The sequence below is a fragment of the Octopus sinensis genome, linkage group LG16, assembly GCF_006345805.1.
Source record: "Octopus sinensis linkage group LG16, ASM634580v1, whole genome shotgun sequence".
NCBI lineage: Eukaryota > Metazoa > Mollusca > Cephalopoda > Octopoda > Octopodidae > Octopus > Octopus sinensis.
This window is the reverse complement of record NC_043012.1, coordinates 6,641,447-6,653,946: the sequence shown is the minus strand read 5'-3', so window position 1 is coordinate 6,653,946 and position 12,500 is coordinate 6,641,447. Positions and strand designations below refer to the sequence as shown.

General features: G+C 37.5%; 1 protein-coding gene and 1 non-coding gene across 5 annotated transcripts in view; both read left to right on the top strand.

Annotated features, from left to right (window-relative positions):
* LOC115220440 (synaptogenesis protein syg-2) overlaps positions 1–12,500 on the top strand; it is a 675,863-nt gene that overhangs the window by 402,702 nt on the left and 260,661 nt on the right. The gene's annotated exons all lie outside the window — the stretch shown is intronic.
* On the top strand, positions 7,008–7,110 carry LOC115220649. Its single transcript, XR_003882576.1, has one exon. It is a non-coding gene; the product is annotated as a U6 spliceosomal RNA (small nuclear RNA).

Genomic DNA, 12,500 nt, shown 5'->3' with positions numbered 1-12,500 from the left:
GCTAGTGACAAGTAAAAGGCATCTGCTACACTCTTGGAATGGTCAGCATTAGGAAAGGCATCCAGCCATAGAAACCAATCCAAAATCAGGCTGGAACCTGGCGCAGCTCTCTGCCTTACCAGTTCCAGTCAGACCGTCTAACCCATGCCAGCATAGAAAGCAGACGTTAAATGATGAGGATGAGGATGATGATAATAACTTGGGAAAAGGTTCATGGGGATGACTAAATTTTTCATTAATTGGTATTTTGTGTTTTTTGAGTGGTGACTTGACAAAATTCTTAGAACATTGAGAAAATTGCTTTGCAGTATCAATCTGTCGCAGTTCTTTTAAACGCTCTGAGTTCAAATCCTGCTCAGGTCATCCGTGCTTTTACTAAGGTGGCAAGTTGGAAGAACCATTTGCATGCCGGGGAAAATGCTTTATATTCTTTATGTTCTGAGTTCAAATCTGCCAAGGTCAACTTTGCCTATCATCCTTTCAGGGTCAATGAAATCAGTACCAGTAGCACACTGGGGTCGATGTAGTTGACTTACCCCACCTTCTCAACACTTGCTGGCCTTGTGCCAAAATTTTAAGCCAATAATTTCTATTTTGCTGCTCTTACTTAACTTTGAAGTTTATCATTCATTGCATTCAAGATACGTTTGAGGATTAATGGTTTACACTGGAGTATTCTCAGAGATTACTGTATTCCAACCACTTATATTTAGTTCATGTGTGTGTTTCCATGTGCATGTGTGTATGTATGCGTTTGTCTGTGTTTGTGTGCACCCTTGTCTTTGTCGAAGCATAAACTGCTGAGAATCCTTCAAATATAATAATCTCTAGATTTCCAAGATTTTTCTCTTCATGTTAAGGATGTTACTATTTCTTATTGATTTCTAAAATTATTTCTTTCTTTCTCATCTCCTCACATTATTAGCAAAGTCTGCTAAGTGCAGTTGCTACAGGGAATATGGAATTCAACCACTGATGGAAATGGTGGGGCAGAGTACTCAAAAGAATAGTGATCCTTCATCTACTTTTAAGCTCATGAAATGGGGAACACCTTATAGTATTTAGTCCTCTTTTTCCTAACCCCAGTCTCTTGAACCTTAGGGTGCCTCCAGTTTTTAAATTCCTAAAACCCATTTTCATCACTGAACCCAGCATTTTGGGTCTTTTCCTTTATCAGAAAGTTCCAAAGAAAGAGGAAGTGGTGCTGTATGTAAGGCAATAATGAAGGGATTAAATATTGAAGAAGCTGAGAAAGAGAAAGAGAAAGAGAGAGGTTTAAGATTGGTGTAAGAGGGTCAGAATTCTGTGATAAGAGGGAAATAACAGCTAATAATTACAGAGACTAAGTACAAAGAACCAACTGGAGACAAAGGTCAACCACATCTAGAAAAGCTGTTTAGTATAAAGACCACCAAAGAATGTCCATAATTTTGAATGAATGAAGTATTTAGCCAGTAGTTACAGCAGAGATTGTAAACATAAGCCTGCTCGTGTACGCCTGTACGAGAAGGAACATGTCCAGAAATTGTATGTCCTTATTGTATACAGACACATATTCATAAATATGCATGCACAATAACTTAGGTGTATATACACCTGTACAGGTATATCTGTATGTGCAATATTAACACAGAGCATTTTTAATTGAAAAAAACAACAACAAAAAATATTATACAGAAAGGAAGCAGGCACTTTAAGTGAGCTTGAGAAGATGAAGACAGAAAGCAGTGTTTGAAGGAAGCTGTGGCAGATACTCTGTTTTACTCTTTTACTTGTTTCAGTCATTTGACTGTGGCCATGCTGGAGCACTGCCTTTTTAGTCGAGCAAATCGACCCCAGAACTTATTCTTTGTAAGCCTAGTACTTATTCTATCGGTCTCTTTTGCTGAACCGCTAAGTGACAGGGACATAAACAGACCACCATCGGTTATCAAGTGATGTTGGGGGAACAAACACAGACACACAAACATATACACACATACATACATACATACATATATATATATATATATATATATATATATATATTATATATATATATATATATATATATATATATATATATATGTATATATACATATATATGTATATATATATATATATATATATATATATATATATATATATGTATAAGGGTGGAAAGGAACACACGAGTTGATATATATGAAAAAACAAGTCAAAAATAGAAAATGCTAAAATAATTTTATAGTGAATCTTTCAGTACCGGTTTCGGTCATTTTGAGACCTTTTCAACTGTAACGATTAAATAATTAAATTTAGAAAAATTAGAAGAAAAGTTTTTTTAAGGGAATATTTCTATAGTAGTGTTCAGATATAAGTGGCATTCTGCCTTTCTCTGACTCCCTTGTTTGCACTTGTGTGTTCGAGGTCATTGTGAGTTCTTGGTAGGGTAGGAGAAGCAGAAGGCTGATGTGGAGAGGGGTTAGGGAAATCTGGGAATGCCTTGATGGTCGTATTTTGAATGGTCAGTGGCGGACAGCAGTCACAGTTGAATTCAGGAATTGTTTATGGAATTTGCGTAGGCGTTATACTGAAAGGCATTAGTGACAAGGTTAAGGGGTAGAAGGTGGAGAAGTAGAAGAAGAAGAAGAAGATGACGATGTTGATGATGATGATGAAGAAGAAGAAGAAGAAGAAGAAGGGGAAGGAGAAGATGATGATGATGATGGTGGTGATGATGATGACGATGATGATGATGATAATGATGATGATGAAGAAGAAGAGGAAGAAGAAGAAAAATACAGAGAAGGGAGAATATGGGTGAAAGTATAGCTGTGATGGGGCTGATTAGTAATGGATTCTATGGAATGTAATATTTGTGTGTGTATATATTTCTTTTATTCTAAAGTTGAGGTATATTAATTGTTTGTTGTAGACCCGTTAAGAAGTGGCCTGTATTTTGTAATAAAGAGATTTTCTTTACTTATTCGTTGTCTCGAGGTTGTATCGTCCCTAAATTGGTAGAGGGGGAAAATCCTGAAGTTTGGTGTTTTTTTGTTGGCGCAAGTATCTATGTGTTGGCTAAAAGCTATTTTTCTGTTTTGGGGAATTTTTATCTGGGATCTGTGCAGGGCCATTCGTTTACGCAAACCATTTTTTGTTTGGCCTATGTACTGCTCTTGACACCCGGAGCAGGTTAGTGAGTATATTAGGTTCTCCGAAGCATATGTGAAGTTGCTTTTCACTGTAAACCGTTGTCCCTGTTTGAAGGAGAACTCTGATCCCTCAATTAGATAGTCGCATATCCCGCAATTGGGTCTTCCACATTTTTTTACTGTCGGCTTCTGTGTTGAAGAGTGACTTCGGGCTTGTGTTAGGAGACTTTTCATGGATCTAGGCTGTCTTTTGCTTTTTATGATCGTGTGTGTTTGGAGGATTGTGTTCATTCTGTGGTCTTTTTTTAGGAGGGGTATGTTGTGGAGGATGTTGCCGAAGGCTTCGTTATTGAGAGGGTTGTGTGTGGAGATGTATGGTAAGGCTTTTGGTTGTAAGTTTTTCTTACAAGGCATTCCCAGATTTCCCTACCCCTCTCCACATCAGCCTTCTGCTTCTCCTACCCTACCAAGAACTCACAACGACCTCGAACACACAAGTGCAAACAAGGGAGTCAGAAAAAGGCAGAATGCCACTTATATCTGAACACTACTATAGAAATATTCCCTTAAAAAAACTTTTCTTCTAATTTTTCTAAATTTAATTATTTAATCGTTACAGTTGAAAAGGTCTCAAAATGACCGAAACCGGTACTGAAAGATTCACTATAAAATTATCTTAGCATTTTCTATTTTTGACTTGTTTTTTCATATATATATATATATATATATATATATATATATATATATATATATATATATATATATATATATATATATATATATATATATATATATATATATATATATATATATATATATATACATATATATATACGATGGGCTTCTTTCAGTTTCTGTCTATCAAATCCACTTACAAGGCTTTGGTCGGCCCAAGGCTATAGTAGAAAACACTTGCCCAAGTGGAACTGAACCCGGAACCACATGATTCGTAAGCAAGCTACTTTCCACACAGCCACTCCTACACCTATATTCATACCTTGTGGAGCAGAAGTTCTCACATTAAAGATGAGACACTCTGTTGTGTGTCTGTGAGTTGAATGAACCATAATGTAAAACAGGACAAACCTTGTGATATGGTGTCACTGGAGTGTCCAAGTAACTTTATTACTTGATCTCCAATCAATTCCTGCTGCTGGATAAAGACCCCTTTTTACTTCTCTACATTTTTCAGTTTTGATTTTCTTTCTATCCTTAAAATTTTGACAAATTGCTTCGCTTCGTGCTTCCATGTTGGTCGTTGTTGTTTTCCGTTTCTTTCAAACTCCCTCAGAATTCACCCTGTTAGATTGTTCATCCGTCTGTTTGTTATAAATCCTTTAAACACGTCACATCCAATTCTGTTTTAACAATTTTATGAATTTAAGAATGTCCTTTACTTCATTTTCTTTTATCTCTTTTGTTGTTTAATGGTCTTTCCATGTTATTCCATGCATAACAGGCTCAGGCATACTTCAGGCTTACTTCCCAATCATGTGATTTGGGTTCAGCTTCAATGCATGACACCTTTGGCAAGTGTCTTCTACTATTAGCCTTGTAAGTGGATTTGGTAGACAGAAACTGAAAGAAACCTGTGATGCATGTGTGTGTGTGTGTGTCCTTGTCTAGACACCACATGATGATTGTAACTGAGTGTCATTGTTATGCAAGCGAGGTTGTTCGTTTTCCAGTCTTCCATGAAAAAATATGTCTGGTCATGGGGAAATATTGCCTTTGCTTGGAAACAAGTGAGGGTTGTTGACAAGAAGGGCATCGGGGTTATAGAAGATTTGTCTCAACAAATTTCCTCTGACCCATACAAGCATAGTACAAATGGATGTGAAATGACAATAACCATGACAACAAAGACAATGATGATGATGATAAGGAGGAGGGAGAGGAGGAGGAGGAGAAGAAGGAAAAGGAATTAGAGAAAGATGATGATGATGATGATGATGATGATGATGATGATGATGATGATGATGATGATGACGACGACAACAACGACGACGATGATGATGATGATGATGATGATGATGTATTTATGAGCACGACAAGCTGTTCTTAGCTGGTTCATTAACTCTCATATTCCTACACCATGATTTCAACATCAATTGTGTCTACACACAAGAATTTATTTGCTAAAAGTTTGCTTCTTTATATTGCAAATATTCAATTTCTATATTTCAAAACCATTGTCAACATCACCTTTATTTGTTTCTTATCAATTGTGGTCACAAAGTCTTTCATAAGTAATGGAGCTTCACCGATTCCGTCCAAAAGATTATTAGAAAGTTATTTGTACTTGTTGCTTCTTTTTGTAAAAAAAAGGTTTATTTTATTTGATTGAAGCAGAGACTGTTTTTATGAAATTTCGTCATTTTTGTTGTGGGTGTTGTTGTAATTAGAGTCAATTGTGAGGGCAACAGTTATGTATTGAAGGGTAGCTGGTTAAAATTTGTTTATTCAGAAATTTTATTGAAATCTTAAATACAGGAGAGCTGCTGGTGTTACACGTTCATAAATAACAATGTTAACAATACAGGTGAATTTATATTTTGATTCAAGATGTACATATTTTCATTGTTTTGTAACTAACTGATATTTGTCTAAGATGAGTGCATTTTGTATTAAATTCACTTCCTAGGATCAACAATGGATGCTTGTTGACAACAATTGTTTCAGAGCGAAATAATTCAATTCAACAGAATTGTTAGAAAGTTAAACAAAATGCCTTCCTGTATTTGGTTTCTGCTCTTTACATTCCGAATTCAAATCCTGACAAGATCAACTTCGCTTTCCATACTTCCCAAGTCAATAAAACAAACAAAGGCGGCAAGCTGGCAGAAACATTAGCACGCCGGGTGAAATGCTTAGCGGTATTTCATCTGCCGCTACGTTCTGAGTTCAAATTCCACCAAGGTCAACTTTGCCTTTCATCTTTTTGGGGTCGATTAAATAAGTACCAATTATGCACTGGGGGTCGATATAATCAACTTAATCCGTTTGTCTGTCCTTGTTTGTCCTCTCTATGTTTAGCCCCTTGTGAGTAATAAAGAAATAGGTATTTCGTCTGTCTTTACATTCTGAATTCAAATTCCGCTGAGGTCTACTTTGCCTTTCATCCTTTCAGGGTCAATAAATTAAGTACCAGTTGCATACTAGGGGTCAATCTAATCAACTGGCCCCTTCCCCCGAAAGATTTCAGGCCTTTTGCCTAGAGTAGAAAAGAATAAAACGAAGAATCAATTAAGACTTTGTCTTCAGATCCTGACCCTCTCCACGGAACATCTGGCAATGAAATATTATAGGAATATAAATAAAGGGATTGATTTATACTCCTTTAATAAACCCTAAATCTGAATGGAATTATAATAAGAGGAGAGGATTTGTGGGAATGTAAATTCAGTTATAAGATCAAGCTGGTGGATGTTCTCTTGACAGGTTCTTAGATTAATACGGAACTTTCTAAATTTCAGATGCTCAAAAAATAATAGTAATTTATTTATGTTGGTGCCAATATTTTTTTGTTCTTCAAGACAGCAAGCTGGCAGAAACATTAGCATACAGGGTTAAATGCTTAGCCATATTTTGTCTGCCTTTACATTCTGAGTTCAAACCAAGGTTGACGACTTTGCCTTTCATCCTTTCAGGGTCAGTAAATTAAGTGCCTGTTGCATACTGGGGTCAATCTAATCGACTGGCCCCTCCCACTCCCTAAAACATTTCAGGCCTTGTGCCTAGAGCAGAAAAGAATATTTTCGTTCTTCATTTACTTGTTTCTGTCATTAGACTGTGGCCATGCTGGAGTACCACTTTGAAATGTTTAGTCAAACTGCAAAAAGCATTTTTGTAAACCAGTCCCTCTTTTGTTCAGGAATGTCATGTTTATAACTATTTCAGCAATACATATATTAAAACTGGAATGATACCAAGAAGATTAGCATCGCCCCTGCATAAGGATGACAGAAAAATTTGTGAAGCATTCCATATTTTTGTGACTTTGTTGGTGTTGGCACCATGTAAAAGGCACCAATGGTTGTGTTGCATAAAATGCACTGGCGCTGGATCACACACAAAGCACTAGTTCTGGTGCCATATAAAAAGTACCTGGTACACTGTGTAAAGTGGTTTGCTTGAGGAAGTGCACCCAGCTGTAGAAATCATGCCAGAGCAGACAACAGAGCCTGATATGGCTCCCAGGCTTACCAGCTTCTATCAAACCCTTACCCTAACCCTAACCCATCCATGCCAGCATGGAAAACAGAGGTTAAATGATGTTGATGATATGTCAACTTTATTAAGGTAATGTAACTTGCAGAAAATACATATTCTATTTTTGGGAACGATATTTAACATCGTTATTTGAATAAGCAAGGAATTTAATTTCATTGTTAAAGGGTTGAGTAAAGAAAATTCTTTGGGTTTGGGTTTACAGTTACAGAAATTGGTTGATATATGCATGTATGTGTGTGGAGGCACAATGGCCCAGTGGTTAGGGCAGCAAACTCAAGGTCATAGAATCACAGTTTCGATTCCCAGACCAGGTGTTGTGAGTGTTTATTGAGTGAAAACACCTGGCAGGGGGTGGTGGTGAACCCTGCTGTACTCTTTCACCACATTTTCCTCTCACTCTTTCTTCCTGCTTCTGTTGTACCTACATTTCAAAGGATCAGCCTTGTCATACTCTGTGTCATGTTGAATCTCCCTGAGAACTACGTTAAGGGTACACATGCCTGTGGAGTGCTCAGCCACTTGCATGTTAATCTCACGAGCAGGCTGTTTCGTTGATCAGATCAACTGGAACCCTCATCATCGTAACCGACAGAGTGCCACAAATATGTGTGCGTGTATGTGAATAAACTTGCACTCCTGTGTGTGTGTGTCACAATAACACACAAGTATGTTTCATTACTGTTTATGTGTGTGTATGTATTTGTATTCCCTATGTATGTGGGGCTGTGTGCAAACATTCACCCAGGAACCTGTAATAGAGAATCCCTGAAATGTACGAGTGTACATTTGTGTGTACACATCGATGTGTAGAATTCTATTTTCATCATCATTCATCCTTTCCATGATGACAGAGATAGAATTATACACTGTTATGTATACACACAAATGTATATGCATTCCAGGGATTCCCCATTTTAGGTTCCTGGGTAAGCATAAGCACATCTTGTTATATACAATATATAAAGACTGCCTTCGGTCATAAGTGACCATGGGATTGCACCTAGAAAGTCCAGGCAAGATTGTTTATGGGAGACCAGCAGTCAACCATGTATACCAGTCTCCCCTCTCCACACCACTGATGTTGTCCAAGAGAAAGGCAAAGGCCGATACAGGCTGGCACCAGTGACGTCACAACTCATTTCTACAGCTGAGTGAACTGAAGCAATGCAAAATAAAAATGACTTGCTCAAGAACACAACTCACAGCCCAGTCCAGGATTTGAACTCACTACCTCATGATTGTTAGCCCATTGCTCTAACCACTGAGCCATGCACCTTCACATACACTATATATATACAATATTCTTTTACTTGTTTCAGTCATTTGACAGCGGCCATGCTAGAGCAGTACCTTTAGTTGAGCAAATCGACCCCAGGACTCATTCTTTGTAAGCTAGTACTTATTCTATCGGTCTGTTTTGCTGAACCACTAAGTTATGGAGGACATAAACACACCAGCATTGGTTGTCCAGTGGTGTTGGGAGGGACAAACACTGACACACAAACATATACACACACACATACATATATATATATACTTATATATGACGGGCTTCTTTCAGTTTCTGTCTACCAAATCCACTCACAAGGCTTTTTAAGATCAGAAGCCATGAAAGCCACTGCCTGGTACTTATTATTATTATCCCGGCTAGGAGCTGGCAGTACCACTAGCATGCCAGGCAAAATGCTTAGCAGCATTTCATCCATCTTTATGTGAGTTCAAATTCCACCAAGGTCAACTTTGCCCTTCATCCTTTTGTGGGTTGAGAAATCAAGTACCAGCTGCATACTAGGGTCTATGTAATCGAGTGAAACCCTCTCACAAAATTTCAGGCCTTGTGCTGGAGTAGAGGCTATAGCAAAAGATACTTGCTCAAGGTGCCACAAAGTGGGACTGAACTCAGAACCATGTAGTTAGTAAGCAAGCTACTTACCACACAGACACTCCTGAAAATATAAAAGAAATATTCACAAAGATATATAATTAAAAAAAACACGGTTAAAGAGAGCATTTAGTTTAAATGTAGGACAATTAGTCTAGGGATAGACTTAGCTTAGAATTGTTATTTTCAAGGAGGGGGCTAAGTCAAAGGATTAATTGTGCAAAGAAGAGATGGTCGTTAGATATTTTGGGTAATTAGTGTTAGTAGCTGACATAGAAAAATATAAGTTATTCTTTTACTTGTTTCAATCATTTGCTGGGGCACCACCTTTAGTCGATCCCAGGGCTTTTTCTTTGTAAGCCTAGTACTTATTCTATGAGTTTCTTTTGCTGAGCTGCTAAGTTATGGGGCCATAAACACACCAAAATCGGTTGTCAAGCGATGTTGTGGGGACAAACACAGACACACAAACATACTTACACACACACACACACACACACACACACACACACACACACACATATATATATATATACAACGGGCTTCTTTCAGTTTCCATCTACCAAATCCACTCACAAGACTTTGGTCAGCCCGAGGCTATAGTAGAAAACACTTGGCCAAGGTGTCATGCAGTGGGACTGAAACCAGAACCATGTGGTTGGTAAGCAAGCTATTTACCACACAGCCACTGTAAAGATTATTGACATGAAATTGCAGAAAATCAAGTAAAAGGACAAAACATAATGTGTTTATACTAATGTGAATAAAATTTATATTTATACACTTGGTTTATTCGCTTTCACACAATCGATCAGTTAAAGCTAAACAAATTGAGAACAATTATTGTGGAAAGGATTGTTCTACTTCTAATAGATTTATAACGATTCCTTACTGCTGCTGTGGCTGCTGCTGCTGTGGCTGCTGCTGCTGTGGCTGCTGCTGCTGTGGCTGCTGCTGCAACTGTTGTTGTTTGGCCTCAGGTCAACCGTGATCAAGCAGACCTCTGATCAAAGGCTTTCTAATTGTGACCATCCAACCAACCTATGAGGCAGTATCAAGGATTACATCATATAATCTGGGGGTTTTTTCTTTCATATTGCAGAGGTAGAATGTGATTTGAGGGAGATTTGACTGCTATCTCCTGCAAGCCAAAAGACCATAGATGGCCCTAAATAATAATAATCCTTTCTACTCCAGCACAAGGCCTGAAATTTTGTGAGAGGGTTTCACTCGATTCATGGCTTCTGATCTTGACTGATTGTACATGTTTTGTTTTAGTATAAAAGATGGGCTACAACAAATATTCTGCTCAATACCACAGATTTGCTTGTCACTTGTTTGACCGTAACCAGTTGAGCATGTCCCTTAGTGGCTGACGATATGTGCATCTCTGATCACGAGCAGAAGTAGTTGGGGAGCATCATAGTCATGTGTTGAGAGGAATTCTTTGGGGTTTGGATAATTCACCTTTGGAAACATGGGTGTTTCGTTCAACATCCTTAAATAACCCCTATTCAGGGATTTTTTGCAAGGGATGGGCTACTCAACCTGAAGAAAATTCTAACTGGTCATGTGCTGTTTATCTTGATACAAGGTCACCATGTTGCGCACATATAGTTGTGATGCATGTGCCTGGTGTACCCTTATCAGACAGTTAGTCATGATGGGTATACTGGGCTTCATATATTTTACCCCAGTGTCACTTTGAATGCTCACACTGCTCTCTCACTTAATAATGATAATGATAATCCTTTCTACTCCAGGCATAAGGCCTCAAATTTGGGGGAAGGGATTAAGTTGATTACATCGACCCCAGTACACAACTGGTACTTAATTTCTCGACCCTGAAAGGATGAACGGCAAAGTTGACCTTGGTGGAATTTGAACTCACATAAAGGCAAACAAAATGCTGCTAAGCATTTTGTCTGACATGCTAACGGTTCTGCCAACTCACAGCCTGGATAATAATAACGATGATGATGATGATGTCGATGATAATAATAATAAAATGGTTGGTTGGTTGGTTGGTTGGTTGGTTGGTAAGTTTACTGGCATCATGATCTTTACTGCTCATTTCTGTGGCTTAAGTGATTGTTCATAATTGTGTCTTAATTGTTGACTGCTGATTGTTAAATGAAATGAGAATAGGATATATAGTAAATGAGCTGTAGTTCTTTAGGAGAGACCCAGACATACCCTCATATTCTCATATTTTAGGAGCCAAAATAGGTACTTTGCTTCTTTTAGGTTTCTTTTGTTTGAAGAGATGTTAAATGTTGCGTTTATCAGATAATCTATTAGATATGAATTTGGAAAGTAATAGTTTTTTCTCCCAGACAATAGGACTACCATGAAATATCAAATTTCATTTCTCTTCTCCTCAAGCATACAAACCTACCCAAAGTCACAAACTTTACTGTATAGCTTTTACCACTATTAGTTCCGTTGGAATTTGATTACTGGTTAATTGGAGTTAGGATACTCCATGACCTGTTCCCTGAACCATTTCTCAAATTGTTTTGAAGTGCAGCCAAATGCACCACTAAGCATTTTTATGACACTGAATATTGACAAACAGTGCATCAAGGGTATTCTCTCTTAGCTTGGTGTAATGTCAGAATTTTACTTTTACAAGTAATTTGCATGTTGTTTTATATTCTGAATCTGTTTTTGTGTCATTCTAAAAGTTAAATGAGGTATCTTAATTCATCTTTATTCTCTTCCTTTCCTTTTTGATTTTCTGAGGAATTGTTTCATAGTCATTTCGGAAAAGTTGTTCGTCTTTCATTGTTTTCGTTTTAGGATGAGGCTTCTTTCTCTGTGGTGTTTTTTCTCATTCTTTCTCCTTTCATATTTCATCGATCTTTTGGGAACTTTCATCTATAATTATAATTTCTTCTTCGTTGCATGATAGAAGTGTTGTATTACAGGTTGGTATTGTTTGGACATGATATGTCACTCACCTATTTCTGATACTGAACCTAAATATACTTCATTTGCCAGTCTCAGAGTTTTTCCTTGTGCTGCTTAGGAAACTAGGGTCATAGATCTTTTCTTGTTACAGTAGTTCTTCATTATTTTGAACTTCCTTTCCTTTATTTTTCTGTTTGTTGTTTTGCTTAATTGTATTTGTTCTTCTGAGCATTCATACCTAAGGTTTGTTTTAATCTGACAAATGTAGCAAGGTCCAGTATTATTAAAAAGACCCCACTTCATGCTGATATAAGACAAGGAAAATGTCATCACACATTAACAACTTGATTACAGAC